The sequence below is a fragment of the Schistocerca americana genome, unplaced genomic scaffold (genome assembly GCF_021461395.2).
Source record: "Schistocerca americana isolate TAMUIC-IGC-003095 unplaced genomic scaffold, iqSchAmer2.1 HiC_scaffold_644, whole genome shotgun sequence".
Lineage (NCBI taxonomy): Eukaryota > Metazoa > Arthropoda > Insecta > Orthoptera > Acrididae > Schistocerca > Schistocerca americana.
The window spans coordinates 1-15,057 of NW_025726395.1; the positions used below are offsets into that span (position 1 = coordinate 1).

Below are 15,057 nucleotides of genomic sequence, written 5' to 3' on the forward strand. Positions count from 1 at the left end.
CAGCTGAAACGTCCATCTTTTGAGAGCGAGAAAATTTTCGCAGTCGGCAGACTCGAACCTACGCTCCCAGAGGGAATCTGATTTCAAGTCAGACGCCTTAACCACTCGGCCACGACTGCCGGTGGCAGAAGCGACTCCCGACAAGTGAAACCGCCACCTTTACAAGCAATCTGATGGCAGAAAACGGCGTGGCCTCACTCTTTTCCGTAGGTTTCCATTAGCCGTTACGAAAGTGTATTAATTTTCGCCCAGACAGGGACTTGAACCCAGGACCCTTTGTTTGAAAGGCCTAACGCTCTACCGACTCAGCTATGCGGGCCCACGCACGAGCATTATCGTACAGCTGCGTGGTGTGCGAGTGATTCGCATGTTGTAATTACTGGCTTATGGCTCCAATGGCGACTTCACCGACTTCCCACTGACGCACCGCTGACGCTAGTTTTCTGTCGTCTTAAAACGATGGGCATACCTCCAAGCAACTGCGAGATCTTATGAAAGAAACGCTGCACCACTGCCTTAGCCGCGCTCGATGATTGAATTGCGATTCTTAAAAAGAAATGAATGTTCGCTCTGTCCAACACTTTCGAGCACATCTGTGTACTCACGATCTCAGCGACGGCTTTCTGCAGTCCCAGCATCAGCGCGAGGTGAACCGATGGCCACAGTAAGCAGCGGTCGTCGCGAAACTCAGTATTCTTAAACGGAAACTTTCGTCTTGTTGAGAATGGCGTCACTGGTTTGCACCCGCATTCGCCCACGCATGTCACAGGTGTGCGAAAATTTTTGCTCCTCTTTACGCAAAATCGCACGCAGCCGGTAGGATTCGAACCTACGCTCCCAGAGGGAATCTGATTTCGAGTCAGACGCCTTAACCACTCGGCCACGACTGCCGGTAGCGCGGTGTTGTCCCGACACATGCAACTGCTACTGTTTAAAGCACTGTGGTGTCAGAAACAGGCGTAGCTGCATTATTTTCCGTAGCGTTTCCACCGCTACCAGACGAATCGCTACCAAAGTATTAAAATTTCCGCCCGGACAGGGACTTGAACCCTGGACCCTTAGGTTAAAAGCCTAATGCTCTACCGACTGAGCTATCCGGGCTCACGCGACGCTGTGAAACCTCCCACGATGCACAACTCACGTCCTTTACTGCTGTGCAATCGCTGCATGGGGCCGTTACTAATAAAACGTCGCCTAAATGCTGTCTGCAAACTTATCGCGATAAGCTCGTAACACACTACCGAAGACTGCTGACACACGATGCAACAACAAATTGCAGGAGTCGTTACGTCTCATACGTTGGAGCAGCGAATTTACATGTTTTGTCGACACTCACTGGGCAATTGGAAAATTCGCAAGCATTTCGAATGCAATGTTTCCCACGTTTTCGCTCATTTCACGGTTCCGTTGAAGACGTTCTTCACCACCTGACACAGAAAAAGGAACGCAGTCGGTAGGACTTTTTTGATTCTTTTGCTTCTAAGGGAGTCAGTTGTCTAGTGAGTTCCTCTTATGGCATGCACTAGACAACCAGAACACCTACAGGAGAGAGTCATTGTTGTTGTCAGCGGTAGTTGCATTATCACCAACGCAGAGCAATTCCATTGGCGTCGCATCAAAACGAGTACCTGCCGAAACCCGGGATCGAACCAGGGACCTTTAGATCTTCAGTCTAACGCTCTCCCAACTGAGCTATTTCGGCTGACGTTGAACGGTGCTGTTTGCATGTGTTCGTCAAACTCTGCCTCGTTGCCAATTTCACAGTCACCTTCGTCTGATAAGACACAGGGACGCTGAAAGGCGAGCAGCCGATGCAGTGAAGTCCCACACACATTTCTTCTGCTTCCATCATCGTAACAAGCAAACATGTCGACTCGATTCGTGTAATATTCACTTCGCTGACTTCACGTGACGCCGCGCTGGCGCTAGAAAACCCGTGCTATATCGATGCCAGGGGCAACTCATGTGCAGAGAACGACACAAGAAGGAGTGAGCCTCTCCACCGTATGAGAGGCAGTTTCTAGCAGATACACACGGTAAAACATTCGACTTGCGTTAGCTCATAAATTGCTACACGTCATCGTCTGCAAGCTAAAATGGACTGTGAGACGAGGAGATGAGCTGCGGCTTCTGGACGCGACTGTAACGCTGCGCCCTGGATCAAATAGTACTGCACATTGCTGGTGACCCACGTGTTTAGTAGTGACGCAACTGCTAGGATGCAGCTGAAACGTCCATCTTTTGAGAGCGAGAAAATTTTCGCAGTCGGCAGGACTCGAACCTACGCTCCCAGAGGGAATCTGATTTCAAGTCAGACGCCTTAACCACTCGGCACGACTGCCGGTGGCAGAAGCGACTCCCGACAAGTGAAACCGCCACCTTTACAAGCAATCTGATGGCAGAAAACGGCGTGGCCTCACTCTTTTCCGTAGGGTTTCCATTAGCCGTTACGAAAGTGTATTAATTTTCGCCCAGACAGGGACTTGAACCCAGGACCCTTTGTTTGAAAGCCTAACGCTCTACCGACTCAGCTATGCGGGCCCACGCACGAGCATTATCGTACAGCTGCGTGGTGTGCGAGTGATTCGCATGTTGTAATTACTGGCTTATGGCTCCAATGGCGACTTCACCGACTTCCCACTGACGCACCGCTGACGCTAGTTTTCTGTCGTCTTAAAACGATGGGCATACCTCCAAGCAACTGCGAGATCTTATGAAAAGAAACGCTGCACCACTGCCTTAGCCGCGCTCGAATGATTGAATTGCGATTCTTAAAAAGAAATGAATGTTCGCTCTGTCCAACACTTTCGAGCACATCTGTGTACTCACGATCTCAGCGACGGCTTTCTGCAGTCCCAGCATCAGCGCGAGGTGAACCGATGGCCACAGTAAGCAGCGGTCGTCGCGAAACTCAGTATTCTTAAACGGAAACTTTCGTCTTGTTGAGAATGGCGTCACTGGTTTGCACCCGCATTCGCCCACGCATGTCACAGGTGTGCGAAAATTTTTGCTCCTCTTTACGCAAAATCGCACGCAGCCGGTAGGATTCGAACCTACGCTCCCAGAGGGAATCTGATTTCGAGTCAGACGCCTTAACCACTCGGCCACGACTGCCGGTAGCGCGGTGTTGTCCCGACACATGCAACTGCTACTGTTTAAAGCACTGTGGTGTCAGAAACAGGCGTAGCTGCATTATTTTCCGTAGCGTTTCCACCGCTACCAGACGAATCGCTACCAAAGTATTAAAATTTCCGCCCGGACAGGGACTTGAACCCTGGACCCTTAGGTTAAAAGCCTAATGCTCTACCGACTGAGCTATCCGGGCTCACGCGACGCTGTGAAACCTCCCACGATGCACAACTCACGTCCTTTACTGCTGTGCAATCGCTGCATGGGGCCGTTACTAATAAAACGTCGCCTAAATGCTGTCTGCAAACTTATCGCGATAAGCTCGTAACACACTACCGAAGACTGCTGACACACGATGCAACAACAAATTGCAGGAGTCGTTACGTCTCATACGTTGGAGCAGCGAATTTACATGTTTTGTCGACACTCACTGGGCAATTGGAAAATTCGCAAGCATTTCGAATGCAATGTTTCCCACGTTTTCGCTCATTTCACGGTTCCGTTGAAGACGTTCTTCACCACCTGACACAGAAAAAGGAACGCAGTCGGTAGGACTTTTTTGATTCTTTTGCTTCTAAGGGAGTCAGTTGTCTAGTGAGTTCCTCTTATGGCATGCACTAGACAACCAGAACACCTACAGGAGAGAGTCATTGTTGTTGTCAGCGGTAGTTGCATTATCACCAACGCAGAGCAATTCCATTGGCGTCGCATCAAAACGAGTACCTGCCGAAACCCGGGATCGAACCAGGGACCTTTAGATCTTCAGTCTAACGCTCTCCCAACTGAGCTATTTCGGCTGACGTTTGAACGGTGCTGTTTGCATGTGTTCGTCAAACTCTGCCTCGTTGCCAATTTCACAGTCACCTTCGTCTGATAAGACACAGGGACGCTGAAAGGCGAGCAGCCGATGCAGTGAAGTCCCACACACATTTCTTCTGCTTCCATCATCGTAACAAGCAAACATGTCGACTCGATTCGTGTAATATTCACTTCGCTGACTTCACGTGACGCCGCGCTGGCGCTAGAAAACCCGTGCTATATCGATGCCAGGGGCAACTCATGTGCAGAGAACGACACAAGAAGGAGTGAGCCTCTCCACCGTATGAGAGGCAGTTTCTAGCAGATACACACGGTAAAACATTCGACTTGCGTTAGCTCATAAATTGCTACACGTCATCGTCTGCAAGCTAAAATGGACTGTGAGACGAGGAGATGAGCTGCGGCTTCTGGACGCGACTGTAACGCTGCGCCCTGGATCAAATAGTACTGCACATTGCTGGTGACCCACGTGTTTAGTAGTGACGCAACTGCTAGGATGCAGCTGAAACGTCCATCTTTTGAGAGCGAGAAAATTTTCGCAGTCGGCAGGACTCGAACCTACGCTCCCAGAGGGAATCTGATTTCAAGTCAGACGCCTTAACCACTCGGCCACGACTGCCGGTGGCAGAAGCGACTCCCGACAAGTGAAACCGCCACCTTTACAAGCAATCTGATGGCAGAAAACGGCGTGGCCTCACTCTTTTCCGTAGGGTTTCCATTAGCCGTTACGAAAGTGTATTAAATTTCGCCCAGACAGGGACTTGAACCCAGGGACCCTTTGTTTGAAAGCCTAACGCTCTACCGACTCAGCTATGCGGGCCCACGCACGAGCATTATCGTACAGCTGCGTGGTGTGCGAGTGATTCGCATGTTGTAATTACTGGCTTATGGCTCCAATGGCGACTTCACCGACTTCCCACTGACGCACCGCTGACGCTAGTTTTCTGTCGTCTTAAAACGATGGGCATACCTCCAAGCAACTGCGAGATCTTATGAAAAGAAACGCTGCACCACTGCCTTAGCCGCGCTCGAATGATTGAATTGCGATTCTTAAAAAGAAATGAATGTTCGCTCTGTCCAACACTTTCGAGCACATCTGTGTACTCACGATCTCAGCGACGGCTTTCTGCAGTCCCAGCATCAGCGCGAGGTGAACCGATGGCCACAGTAAGCAGCGGTCGTCGCGAAACTCAGTATTCTTAAACGGAAACTTTCGTCCTTGTTGAGAATGGCGTCACTGGTTTGCACCCGCATTCGCCCACGCATGTCACAGGTGTGCGAAAATTTTGCTCCTCTTTACGCAAAATCGCACGCAGCCGGTAGGATTCGAACCTACGCTCCCAGAGGGAATCTGATTTCGAGTCAGACGCCTTAACCACTCGGCCACGACTGCCGGTAGCGCGGTGTTGTCCCGACACATGCAACTGCTACTGTTTAAAGCACTGTGGTGTCAGAAACAGGCGTAGCTGCATTATTTTCCGTAGCGTTTCCACCGCTACCAGACGAATCGCTACCAAAGTATTAAAATTTCCGCCCGGACAGGGACTTGAACCCTGGACCCTTAGGTTAAAAGCCTAATGCTCTACCGACTGAGCTATCCGGGCTCACGCGACGCTGTGAAACCTCCCACGATGCACAACTCACGTCCTTTACTGCTGTGCAATCGCTGCATGGGGCCGTTACTAATAAAACGTCGCCTAAATGCTGTCTGCAAACTTATCGCGATAAGCTCGTAACACACTACCGAAGACTGCTGACACACGATGCAACAACAAATTGCAGGAGTCGTTACGTCTCATACGTTGGAGCAGCGAATTTACATGTTTTGTCGACACTCACTGGGCAATTGGAAAATTCGCAAGCATTTCGAATGCAATGTTTCCCACGTTTTCGCTCATTTCACGGTTCCGTTGAAGACGTTCTTCACCACCTGACACAGAAAAAGGAACGCAGTCGGTAGGACTTTTTTGATTCTTTTGCTTCTAAGGGAGTCAGTTGTCTAGTGAGTTCCTCTTATGGCATGCACTAGACAACCAGAACACCTACAGGAGAGAGTCATTGTTGTTGTCAGCGGTAGTTGCATTATCACCAACGCAGAGCAATTCCATTGGCGTCGCATCAAAACGAGTACCTGCCGAAACCCGGGATCGAACCAGGGACCTTTAGATCTTCAGTCTAACGCTCTCCCAACTGAGCTATTTCGGCTGACGTTGAACGGTGCTGTTTGCATGTGTTCGTCAAACTCTGCCTCGTTGCCAATTTCACAGTCACCTTCGTCTGATAAGACACAGGGACGCTGAAAGGCGAGCAGCCGATGCAGTGAAGTCCCACACACATTTCTTCTGCTTCCATCATCGTAACAAGCAAACATGTCGACTCGATTCGTGTAATATTCACTTCGCTGACTTCACGTGACGCCGCGCTGACGCTAGAAAACCCGTGCTATATCGATGCCAGGGGCAACTCATGTGCAGAGAACGACACAAGAAGGAGTGAGCCTCTCCACCGTATGAGAGGCAGTTTCTAGCAGATACACACGGTAAAACATTCGACTTGCGTTAGCTCATAAATTGCTACACGTCATCGTCTGCAAGCTAAAATGGACTGTGAGACGAGGAGATGAGCTGCGGCTTCTGGACGCGACTGTAACGCTGCGCCCTGGATCAAATAGTACTGCACATTGCTGGTGACCCACGTGTTTAGTAGTGACGCAACTGCTAGGATGCAGCTGAAACGTCCATCTTTTGAGAGCGAGAAAATTTTCGCAGTCGGCAGGACTCGAACCTACGCTCCCAGAGGGAATCTGATTTCAAGTCAGACGCCTTAACCACTCGGCCACGACTGCCGGTGGCAGAAGCGACTCCCGACAAGTGAAACCGCCACCTTTACAAGCAATCTGATGGCAGAAAACGGCGTGGCCTCACTCTTTTCCGTAGGGTTTCCATTAGCCGTTACGAAAGTGTATTAATTTTCGCCCAGACAGGGACTTGAACCCAGGACCCTTTGTTTGAAAGCCTAACGCTCTACCGACTCAGCTATGCGGGCCCACGCACGAGCATTATCGTACAGCTGCGTGGTGTGCGAGTGATTCGCATGTTGTAATTACTGGCTTATGGCTCCAATGGCGACTTCACCGACTTCCCACTGACGCACCGCTGACGCTAGTTTTCTGTCGTCTTAAAACGATGGGCATACCTCCAAGCAACTGCGAGATCTTATGAAAAGAAACGCTGCACCACTGCCTTAGCCGCGCTCGAATGATTGAATTGCGATTCTTAAAAAGAAATGAATGTTCGCTCTGTCCAACACTTTCGAGCACATCTGTGTACTCACGATCTCAGCGACGGCTTTCTGCAGTCCCAGCATCAGCGCGAGGTGAACCGATGGCCACAGTAAGCAGCGGTCGTCGCGAAACTCAGTATTCTTAAACGGAAACTTTCGTCTTGTTGAGAATGGCGTCACTGGTTTGCACCCGCATTCGCCCACGCATGTCACAGGTGTGCGAAAATTTTTGCTCCTCTTTACGCAAAATCGCACGCAGCCGGTAGGATTCGAACCTACGCTCCCAGAGGGAATCTGATTTCGAGTCAGACGCCTTAACCACTCGGCCACGACTGCCGGTAGCGCGGTGTTGTCCCGACACATGCAACTGCTACTGTTTAAAGCACTGTGGTGTCAGAAACAGGCGTAGCTGCATTATTTTCCGTAGCGTTTCCACCGCTACCAGACGAATCGCTACCAAAGTATTAAAATTTCCGCCCGGACAGGGACTTGAACCCTGGACCCTTAGGTTAAAAGCCTAATGCTCTACCGACTGAGCTATCCGGGCTCACGCGACGCTGTGAAACCTCCCACGATGCACAACTCACGTCCTTTACTGCTGTGCAATCGCTGCATGGGGCCGTTACTAATAAAACGTCGCCTAAATGCTGTCTGCAAACTTATCGCGATAAGCTCGTAACACACTACCGAAGACTGCTGACACACGATGCAACAACAAATTGCAGGAGTCGTTACGTCTCATACGTTGGAGCAGCGAATTTACATGTTTTGTCGACACTCACTGGGCAATTGGAAAATTCGCAAGCATTTCGAATGCAATGTTTCCCACGTTTTCGCTCATTTCACGGTTCCGTTGAAGACGTTCTTCACCACCTGACACAGAAAAAGGAACGCAGTCGGTAGGACTTTTTTGATTCTTTTGCTTCTAAGGGAGTCAGTTGTCTAGTGAGTTCCTCTTATGGCATGCACTAGACAACCAGAACACCTACAGGAGAGAGTCATTGTTGTTGTCAGCGGTAGTTGCATTATCACCAACGCAGAGCAATTCCATTGGCGTCGCATCAAAACGAGTACCTGCCGAAACCCGGGATCGAACCAGGGACCTTTAGATCTTCAGTCTAACGCTCTCCCAACTGAGCTATTTCGGCTGACGTTGAACGGTGCTGTTTGCATGTGTTCGTCAAACTCTGCCTCGTTGCCAATTTCACAGTCACCTTCGTCTGATAAGACACAGGGACGCTGAAAGGCGAGCAGCCGATGCAGTGAAGTCCCACACACATTTCTTCTGCTTCCATCATCGTAACAAGCAAACATGTCGACTCGATTCGTGTAATATTCACTTCGCTGACTTCACGTGACGCCGCGCTGACGCTAGAAAACCCGTGCTATATCGATGCCAGGGGCAACTCATGTGCAGAGAACGACACAAGAAGGAGTGAGCCTCTCCACCGTATGAGAGGCAGTTTCTAGCAGATACACACGGTAAAACATTCGACTTGCGTTAGCTCATAAATTGCTACACGTCATCGTCTGCAAGCTAAAATGGACTGTGAGACGAGGAGATGAGCTGCGGCTTCTGGACGCGACTGTAACGCTGCGCCCTGGATCAAATAGTACTGCACATTGCTGGTGACCCACGTGTTTAGTAGTGACGCAACTGCTAGGATGCAGCTGAAACGTCCATCTTTTGAGAGCGAGAAAATTTTCGCAGTCGGCAGGACTCGAACCTACGCTCCCAGAGGGAATCTGATTTCAAGTCAGACGCCTTAACCACTCGGCCACGACTGCCGGTGGCAGAAGCGACTCCCGACAAGTGAAACCGCCACCTTTACAAGCAATCTGATGGCAGAAAACGGCGTGGCCTCACTCTTTTCCGTAGGGTTTCCATTAGCCGTTACGAAAGTGTATTAATTTTCGCCCAGACAGGGACTTGAACCCAGGACCCTTTGTTTGAAAGCCTAACGCTCTACCGACTCAGCTATGCGGGCCCACGCACGAGCATTATCGTACAGCTGCGTGGTGTGCGAGTGATTCGCATGTTGTAATTACTGGCTTATGGCTCCAATGGCGACTTCACCGACTTCCCACTGACGCACCGCTGACGCTAGTTTTCTGTCGTCTTAAAACGATGGGCATACCTCCAAGCAACTGCGAGATCTTATGAAAAGAAACGCTGCACCACTGCCTTAGCCGCGCTCGAATGATTGAATTGCGATTCTTAAAAAGAAATGAATGTTCGCTCTGTCCAACACTTTCGAGCACATCTGTGTACTCACGATCTCAGCGACGGCTTTCTGCAGTCCCAGCATCAGCGCGAGGTGAACCGATGGCCACAGTAAGCAGCGGTCGTCGCGAAACTCAGTATTCTTAAACGGAAACTTTCGTCTTGTTGAGAATGGCGTCACTGGTTTGCACCCGCATTCGCCCACGCATGTCACAGGTGTGCGAAAATTTTTGCTCCTCTTTACGCAAAATCGCACGCAGCCGGTAGGATTCGAACCTACGCTCCCAGAGGGAATCTGATTTCGAGTCAGACGCCTTAACCACTCGGCCACGACTGCCGGTAGCGCGGTGTTGTCCCGACACATGCAACTGCTACTGTTTAAAGCACTGTGGTGTCAGAAACAGGCGTAGCTGCATTATTTTCCGTAGCGTTTCCACCGCTACCAGACGAATCGCTACCAAAGTATTAAAATTTCCGCCCGGACAGGGACTTGAACCCTGGACCCTTAGGTTAAAAGCCTAATGCTCTACCGACTGAGCTATCCGGGCTCACGCGACGCTGTGAAACCTCCCACGATGCACAACTCACGTCCTTTACTGCTGTGCAATCGCTGCATGGGGCCGTTACTAATAAAACGTCGCCTAAATGCTGTCTGCAAACTTATCGCGATAAGCTCGTAACACACTACCGAAGACTGCTGACACACGATGCAACAACAAATTGCAGGAGTCGTTACGTCTCATACGTTGGAGCAGCGAATTTACATGTTTTGTCGACACTCACTGGGCAATTGGAAAATTCGCAAGCATTTCGAATGCAATGTTTCCCACGTTTTCGCTCATTTCACGGTTCCGTTGAAGACGTTCTTCACCACCTGACACAGAAAAAGGAACGCAGTCGGTAGGACTTTTTTGATTCTTTTGCTTCTAAGGGAGTCAGTTGTCTAGTGAGTTCCTCTTATGGCATGCACTAGACAACCAGAACACCTACAGGAGAGAGTCATTGTTGTTGTCAGCGGTAGTTGCATTATCACCAACGCAGAGCAATTCCATTGGCGTCGCATCAAAACGAGTACCTGCCGAAACCCGGGATCGAACCAGGGACCTTTAGATCTTCAGTCTAACGCTCTCCCAACTGAGCTATTTCGGCTGACGTTGAACGGTGCTGTTTGCATGTGTTCGTCAAACTCTGCCTCGTTGCCAATTTCACAGTCACCTTCGTCTGATAAGACACAGGGACGCTGAAAGGCGAGCAGCCGATGCAGTGAAGTCCCACACACATTTCTTCTGCTTCCATCATCGTAACAAGCAAACATGTCGACTCGATTCGTGTAATATTCACTTCGCTGACTTCACGTGACGCCGCGCTGGCGCTAGAAAACCCGTGCTATATCGATGCCAGGGGCAACTCATGTGCAGAGAACGACACAAGAAGGAGTGAGCCTCTCCACCGTATGAGAGGCAGTTTCTAGCAGATACACACGGTAAAACATTCGACTTGCGTTAGCTCATAAATTGCTACACGTCATCGTCTGCAAGCTAAAATGGACTGTGAGACGAGGAGATGAGCTGCGGCTTCTGGACGCGACTGTAACGCTGCGCCCTGGATCAAATAGTACTGCACATTGCTGGTGACCCACGTGTTTAGTAGTGACGCAACTGCTAGGATGCAGCTGAAACGTCCATCTTTTGAGAGCGAGAAAATTTTCGCAGTCGGCAGGACTCGAACCTACGCTCCCAGAGGGAATCTGATTTCAAGTCAGACGCCTTAACCACTCGGCCACGACTGCCGGTGGCAGAAGCGACTCCCGACAAGTGAAACCGCCACCTTTACAAGCAATCTGATGGCAGAAAACGGCGTGGCCTCACTCTTTTCCGTAGGGTTTCCATTAGCCGTTACGAAAGTGTATTAATTTTCGCCCAGACAGGGACTTGAACCCAGGACCCTTTGTTTGAAAGCCTAACGCTCTACCGACTCAGCTATGCGGGCCCACGCACGAGCATTATCGTACAGCTGCGTGGTGTGCGAGTGATTCGCATGTTGTAATTACTGGCTTATGGCTCCAATGGCGACTTCACCGACTTCCCACTGACGCACCGCTGACGCTAGTTTTCTGTCGTCTTAAAACGATGGGCATACCTCCAAGCAACTGCGAGATCTTATGAAAAGAAACGCTGCACCACTGCCTTAGCCGCGCTCGAATGATTGAATTGCGATTCTTAAAAAGAAATGAATGTTCGCTCTGTCCAACACTTTCGAGCACATCTGTGTACTCACGATCTCAGCGACGGCTTTCTGCAGTCCCAGCATCAGCGCGAGGTGAACCGATGGCCACAGTAAGCAGCGGTCGTCGCGAAACTCAGTATTCTTAAACGGAAACTTTCGTCTTGTTGAGAATGGCGTCACTGGTTTGCACCCGCATTCGCCCACGCATGTCACAGGTGTGCGAAAATTTTTGCTCCTCTTTACGCAAAATCGCACGCAGCCGGTAGGATTCGAACCTACGCTCCCAGAGGGAATCTGATTTCGAGTCAGACGCCTTAACCACTCGGCCACGACTGCCGGTAGCGCGGTGTTGTCCCGACACATGCAACTGCTACTGTTTAAAGCACTGTGGTGTCAGAAACAGGCGTAGCTGCATTATTTTCCGTAGCGTTTCCACCGCTACCAGACGAATCGCTACCAAAGTATTAAAATTTCCGCCCGGACAGGGACTTGAACCCTGGACCCTTAGGTTAAAAGCCTAATGCTCTACCGACTGAGCTATCCGGGCTCACGCGACGCTGTGAAACCTCCCACGATGCACAACTCACGTCCTTTACTGCTGTGCAATCGCTGCATGGGGCCGTTACTAATAAAACGTCGCCTAAATGCTGTCTGCAAACTTATCGCGATAAGCTCGTAACACACTACCGAAGACTGCTGACACACGATGCAACAACAAATTGCAGGAGTCGTTACGTCTCATACGTTGGAGCAGCGAATTTACATGTTTTGTCGACACTCACTGGGCAATTGGAAAATTCGCAAGCATTTCGAATGCAATGTTTCCCACGTTTTCGCTCATTTCACGGTTCCGTTGAAGACGTTCTTCACCACCTGACACAGAAAAAGGAACGCAGTCGGTAGGACTTTTTTGATTCTTTTGCTTCTAAGGGAGTCAGTTGTCTAGTGAGTTCCTCTTATGGCATGCACTAGACAACCAGAACACCTACAGGAGAGAGTCATTGTTGTTGTCAGCGGTAGTTGCATTATCACCAACGCAGAGCAATTCCATTGGCGTCGCATCAAAACGAGTACCTGCCGAAACCCGGGATCGAACCAGGGACCTTTAGATCTTCAGTCTAACGCTCTCCCAACTGAGCTATTTCGGCTGACGTTGAACGGTGCTGTTTGCATGTGTTCGTCAAACTCTGCCTCGTTGCCAATTTCACAGTCACCTTCGTCTGATAAGACACAGGGACGCTGAAAGGCGAGCAGCCGATGCAGTGAAGTCCCACACACATTTCTTCTGCTTCCATCATCGTAACAAGCAAACATGTCGACTCGATTCGTGTAATATTCACTTCGCTGACTTCACGTGACGCCGCGCTGGCGCTAGAAAACCCGTGCTATATCGATGCCAGGGGCAACTCATGTGCAGAGAACGACACAAGAAGGAGTGAGCCTCTCCACCGTATGAGAGGCAGTTTCTAGCAGATACACACGGTAAAACATTCGACTTGCGTTAGCTCATAAATTGCTACACGTCATCGTCTGCAAGCTAAAATGGACTGTGAGACGAGGAGATGAGCTGCGGCTTCTGGACGCGACTGTAACGCTGCGCCCTGGATCAAATAGTACTGCACATTGCTGGTGACCCACGTGTTTAGTAGTGACGCAACTGCTAGGATGCAGCTGAAACGTCCATCTTTTGAGAGCGAGAAAATTTTCGCAGTCGGCAGGACTCGAACCTACGCTCCCAGAGGGAATCTGATTTCAAGTCAGACGCCTTAACCACTCGGCCACGACTGCCGGTGGCAGAAGCGACTCCCGACAAGTGAAACCGCCACCTTTACAAGCAATCTGATGGCAGAAAACGGCGTGGCCTCACTCTTTTCCGTAGGGTTTCCATTAGCCGTTACGAAAGTGTATTAATTTTCGCCCAGACAGGGACTTGAACCCAGGACCCTTTGTTTGAAAGCCTAACGCTCTACCGACTCAGCTATGCGGGCCCACGCACGAGCATTATCGTACAGCTGCGTGGTGTGCGAGTGATTCGCATGTTGTAATTACTGGCTTATGGCTCCAATGGCGACTTCACCGACTTCCCACTGACGCACCGCTGACGCTAGTTTTCTGTCGTCTTAAAACGATGGGCATACCTCCAAGCAACTGCGAGATCTTATGAAAAGAAACGCTGCACCACTGCCTTAGCCGCGCTCGAATGATTGAATTGCGATTCTTAAAAAGAAATGAATGTTCGCTCTGTCCAACACTTTCGAGCACATCTGTGTACTCACGATCTCAGCGACGGCTTTCTGCAGTCCCAGCATCAGCGCGAGGTGAACCGATGGCCACAGTAAGCAGCGGTCGTCGCGAAACTCAGTATTCTTAAACGGAAACTTTCGTCTTGTTGAGAATGGCGTCACTGGTTTGCACCCGCATTCGCCCACGCATGTCACAGGTGTGCGAAAATTTTTGCTCCTCTTTACGCAAAATCGCACGCAGCCGGTAGGATTCGAACCTACGCTCCCAGAGGGAATCTGATTTCGAGTCAGACGCCTTAACCACTCGGCCACGACTGCCGGTAGCGCGGTGTTGTCCCGACACATGCAACTGCTACTGTTTAAAGCACTGTGGTGTCAGAAACAGGCGTAGCTGCATTATTTTCCGTAGCGTTTCCACCGCTACCAGACGAATCGCTACCAAAGTATTAAAATTTCCGCCCGGACAGGGACTTGAACCCTGGACCCTTAGGTTAAAAGCCTAATGCTCTACCGACTGAGCTATCCGGGCTCACGCGACGCTGTGAAACCTCCCACGATGCACAACTCACGTCCTTTACTGCTGTGCAATCGCTGCATGGGGCCGTTACTAATAAAACGTCGCCTAAATGCTGTCTGCAAACTTATCGCGATAAGCTCGTAACACACTACCGAAGACTGCTGACACACGATGCAACAACAAATTGCAGGAGTCGTTACGTCTCATACGTTGGAGCAGCGAATTTACATGTTTTGTCGACACTCACTGGGCAATTGGAAAATTCGCAAGCATTTCGAATGCAATGTTTCCCACGTTTTCGCTCATTTCACGGTTCCGTTGAAGACGTTCTTCACCACCTGACACAGAAAAAGGAACGCAGTCGGTAGGACTTTTTTGATTCTTTTGCTTCTAAGGGAGTCAGTTGTCTAGTGAGTTCCTCTTATGGCATGCACTAGACAACCAGAACACCTACAGGAGAGAGTCATTGTTGTTGTCAGCGGTAGTTGCATTATCACCAACGCAGAGCAATTCCATTGGCGTCGCATCAAAACGAGTACCTGCCGAAACCCGGGATCGAACCAGGGACCTTTAGATCTTCAGTCTAACGCTCTCCCAACTGAGCTATTTCGGCTGAC

At 50.2% G+C, this 15,057-nt stretch overlaps 28 non-coding genes across 28 annotated transcripts; all 28 read right to left on the reverse strand.

Annotated features, from left to right (window-relative positions):
* Window positions 1–38: 38 nt before the first annotated feature.
* Window positions 39–119, reverse strand: Trnas-uga. The gene has a single exon. It is a non-coding gene; the product is annotated as a tRNA-Ser (tRNA).
* A 689-nt stretch (window positions 120–808) lies between these two features.
* Window positions 809–890, reverse strand: Trnas-cga. The gene has a single exon. It is a non-coding gene; the product is annotated as a tRNA-Ser (tRNA).
* Window positions 891–1,028: 138 nt separating this feature from the next.
* Window positions 1,029–1,101, reverse strand: Trnak-uuu. The gene has a single exon. It is a non-coding gene; the product is annotated as a tRNA-Lys (tRNA).
* A 528-nt stretch (window positions 1,102–1,629) lies between these two features.
* On the reverse strand, window positions 1,630–1,702 carry Trnaf-gaa. The gene has a single exon. It is a non-coding gene; the product is annotated as a tRNA-Phe (tRNA).
* Window positions 1,703–2,260: 558 nt separating this feature from the next.
* Trnas-uga lies at window positions 2,261–2,341 on the reverse strand. The gene has a single exon. It is a non-coding gene; the product is annotated as a tRNA-Ser (tRNA).
* A 691-nt stretch (window positions 2,342–3,032) lies between these two features.
* Window positions 3,033–3,114, reverse strand: Trnas-cga. The gene has a single exon. It is a non-coding gene; the product is annotated as a tRNA-Ser (tRNA).
* Window positions 3,115–3,252: 138 nt separating this feature from the next.
* Trnak-uuu lies at window positions 3,253–3,325 on the reverse strand. The gene has a single exon. It is a non-coding gene; the product is annotated as a tRNA-Lys (tRNA).
* Window positions 3,326–3,853: 528 nt separating this feature from the next.
* Window positions 3,854–3,926, reverse strand: Trnaf-gaa. Its single transcript has one exon. It is a non-coding gene; the product is annotated as a tRNA-Phe (tRNA).
* Window positions 3,927–4,485: 559 nt separating this feature from the next.
* Trnas-uga lies at window positions 4,486–4,567 on the reverse strand. Its single transcript has one exon. It is a non-coding gene; the product is annotated as a tRNA-Ser (tRNA).
* Window positions 4,568–5,259: 692 nt separating this feature from the next.
* Window positions 5,260–5,341, reverse strand: Trnas-cga. The gene has a single exon. It is a non-coding gene; the product is annotated as a tRNA-Ser (tRNA).
* Window positions 5,342–5,479: 138 nt separating this feature from the next.
* Trnak-uuu lies at window positions 5,480–5,552 on the reverse strand. The gene has a single exon. It is a non-coding gene; the product is annotated as a tRNA-Lys (tRNA).
* A 528-nt stretch (window positions 5,553–6,080) lies between these two features.
* Trnaf-gaa lies at window positions 6,081–6,153 on the reverse strand. Its single transcript has one exon. It is a non-coding gene; the product is annotated as a tRNA-Phe (tRNA).
* A 558-nt stretch (window positions 6,154–6,711) lies between these two features.
* On the reverse strand, window positions 6,712–6,793 carry Trnas-uga. The gene has a single exon. It is a non-coding gene; the product is annotated as a tRNA-Ser (tRNA).
* Window positions 6,794–7,484: 691 nt separating this feature from the next.
* Trnas-cga lies at window positions 7,485–7,566 on the reverse strand. Its single transcript has one exon. It is a non-coding gene; the product is annotated as a tRNA-Ser (tRNA).
* A 138-nt stretch (window positions 7,567–7,704) lies between these two features.
* Window positions 7,705–7,777, reverse strand: Trnak-uuu. Its single transcript has one exon. It is a non-coding gene; the product is annotated as a tRNA-Lys (tRNA).
* Window positions 7,778–8,305: 528 nt separating this feature from the next.
* Trnaf-gaa lies at window positions 8,306–8,378 on the reverse strand. The gene has a single exon. It is a non-coding gene; the product is annotated as a tRNA-Phe (tRNA).
* A 558-nt stretch (window positions 8,379–8,936) lies between these two features.
* Window positions 8,937–9,018, reverse strand: Trnas-uga. The gene has a single exon. It is a non-coding gene; the product is annotated as a tRNA-Ser (tRNA).
* A 691-nt stretch (window positions 9,019–9,709) lies between these two features.
* Trnas-cga lies at window positions 9,710–9,791 on the reverse strand. The gene has a single exon. It is a non-coding gene; the product is annotated as a tRNA-Ser (tRNA).
* A 138-nt stretch (window positions 9,792–9,929) lies between these two features.
* On the reverse strand, window positions 9,930–10,002 carry Trnak-uuu. Its single transcript has one exon. It is a non-coding gene; the product is annotated as a tRNA-Lys (tRNA).
* Window positions 10,003–10,530: 528 nt separating this feature from the next.
* On the reverse strand, window positions 10,531–10,603 carry Trnaf-gaa. Its single transcript has one exon. It is a non-coding gene; the product is annotated as a tRNA-Phe (tRNA).
* Window positions 10,604–11,161: 558 nt separating this feature from the next.
* Window positions 11,162–11,243, reverse strand: Trnas-uga. Its single transcript has one exon. It is a non-coding gene; the product is annotated as a tRNA-Ser (tRNA).
* A 691-nt stretch (window positions 11,244–11,934) lies between these two features.
* On the reverse strand, window positions 11,935–12,016 carry Trnas-cga. Its single transcript has one exon. It is a non-coding gene; the product is annotated as a tRNA-Ser (tRNA).
* Window positions 12,017–12,154: 138 nt separating this feature from the next.
* On the reverse strand, window positions 12,155–12,227 carry Trnak-uuu. Its single transcript has one exon. It is a non-coding gene; the product is annotated as a tRNA-Lys (tRNA).
* Window positions 12,228–12,755: 528 nt separating this feature from the next.
* On the reverse strand, window positions 12,756–12,828 carry Trnaf-gaa. The gene has a single exon. It is a non-coding gene; the product is annotated as a tRNA-Phe (tRNA).
* Window positions 12,829–13,386: 558 nt separating this feature from the next.
* Trnas-uga lies at window positions 13,387–13,468 on the reverse strand. Its single transcript has one exon. It is a non-coding gene; the product is annotated as a tRNA-Ser (tRNA).
* A 691-nt stretch (window positions 13,469–14,159) lies between these two features.
* Window positions 14,160–14,241, reverse strand: Trnas-cga. Its single transcript has one exon. It is a non-coding gene; the product is annotated as a tRNA-Ser (tRNA).
* A 138-nt stretch (window positions 14,242–14,379) lies between these two features.
* On the reverse strand, window positions 14,380–14,452 carry Trnak-uuu. Its single transcript has one exon. It is a non-coding gene; the product is annotated as a tRNA-Lys (tRNA).
* A 528-nt stretch (window positions 14,453–14,980) lies between these two features.
* Trnaf-gaa lies at window positions 14,981–15,053 on the reverse strand. Its single transcript has one exon. It is a non-coding gene; the product is annotated as a tRNA-Phe (tRNA).
* Between the last annotated feature and the right edge of the window lie 4 nt (window positions 15,054–15,057).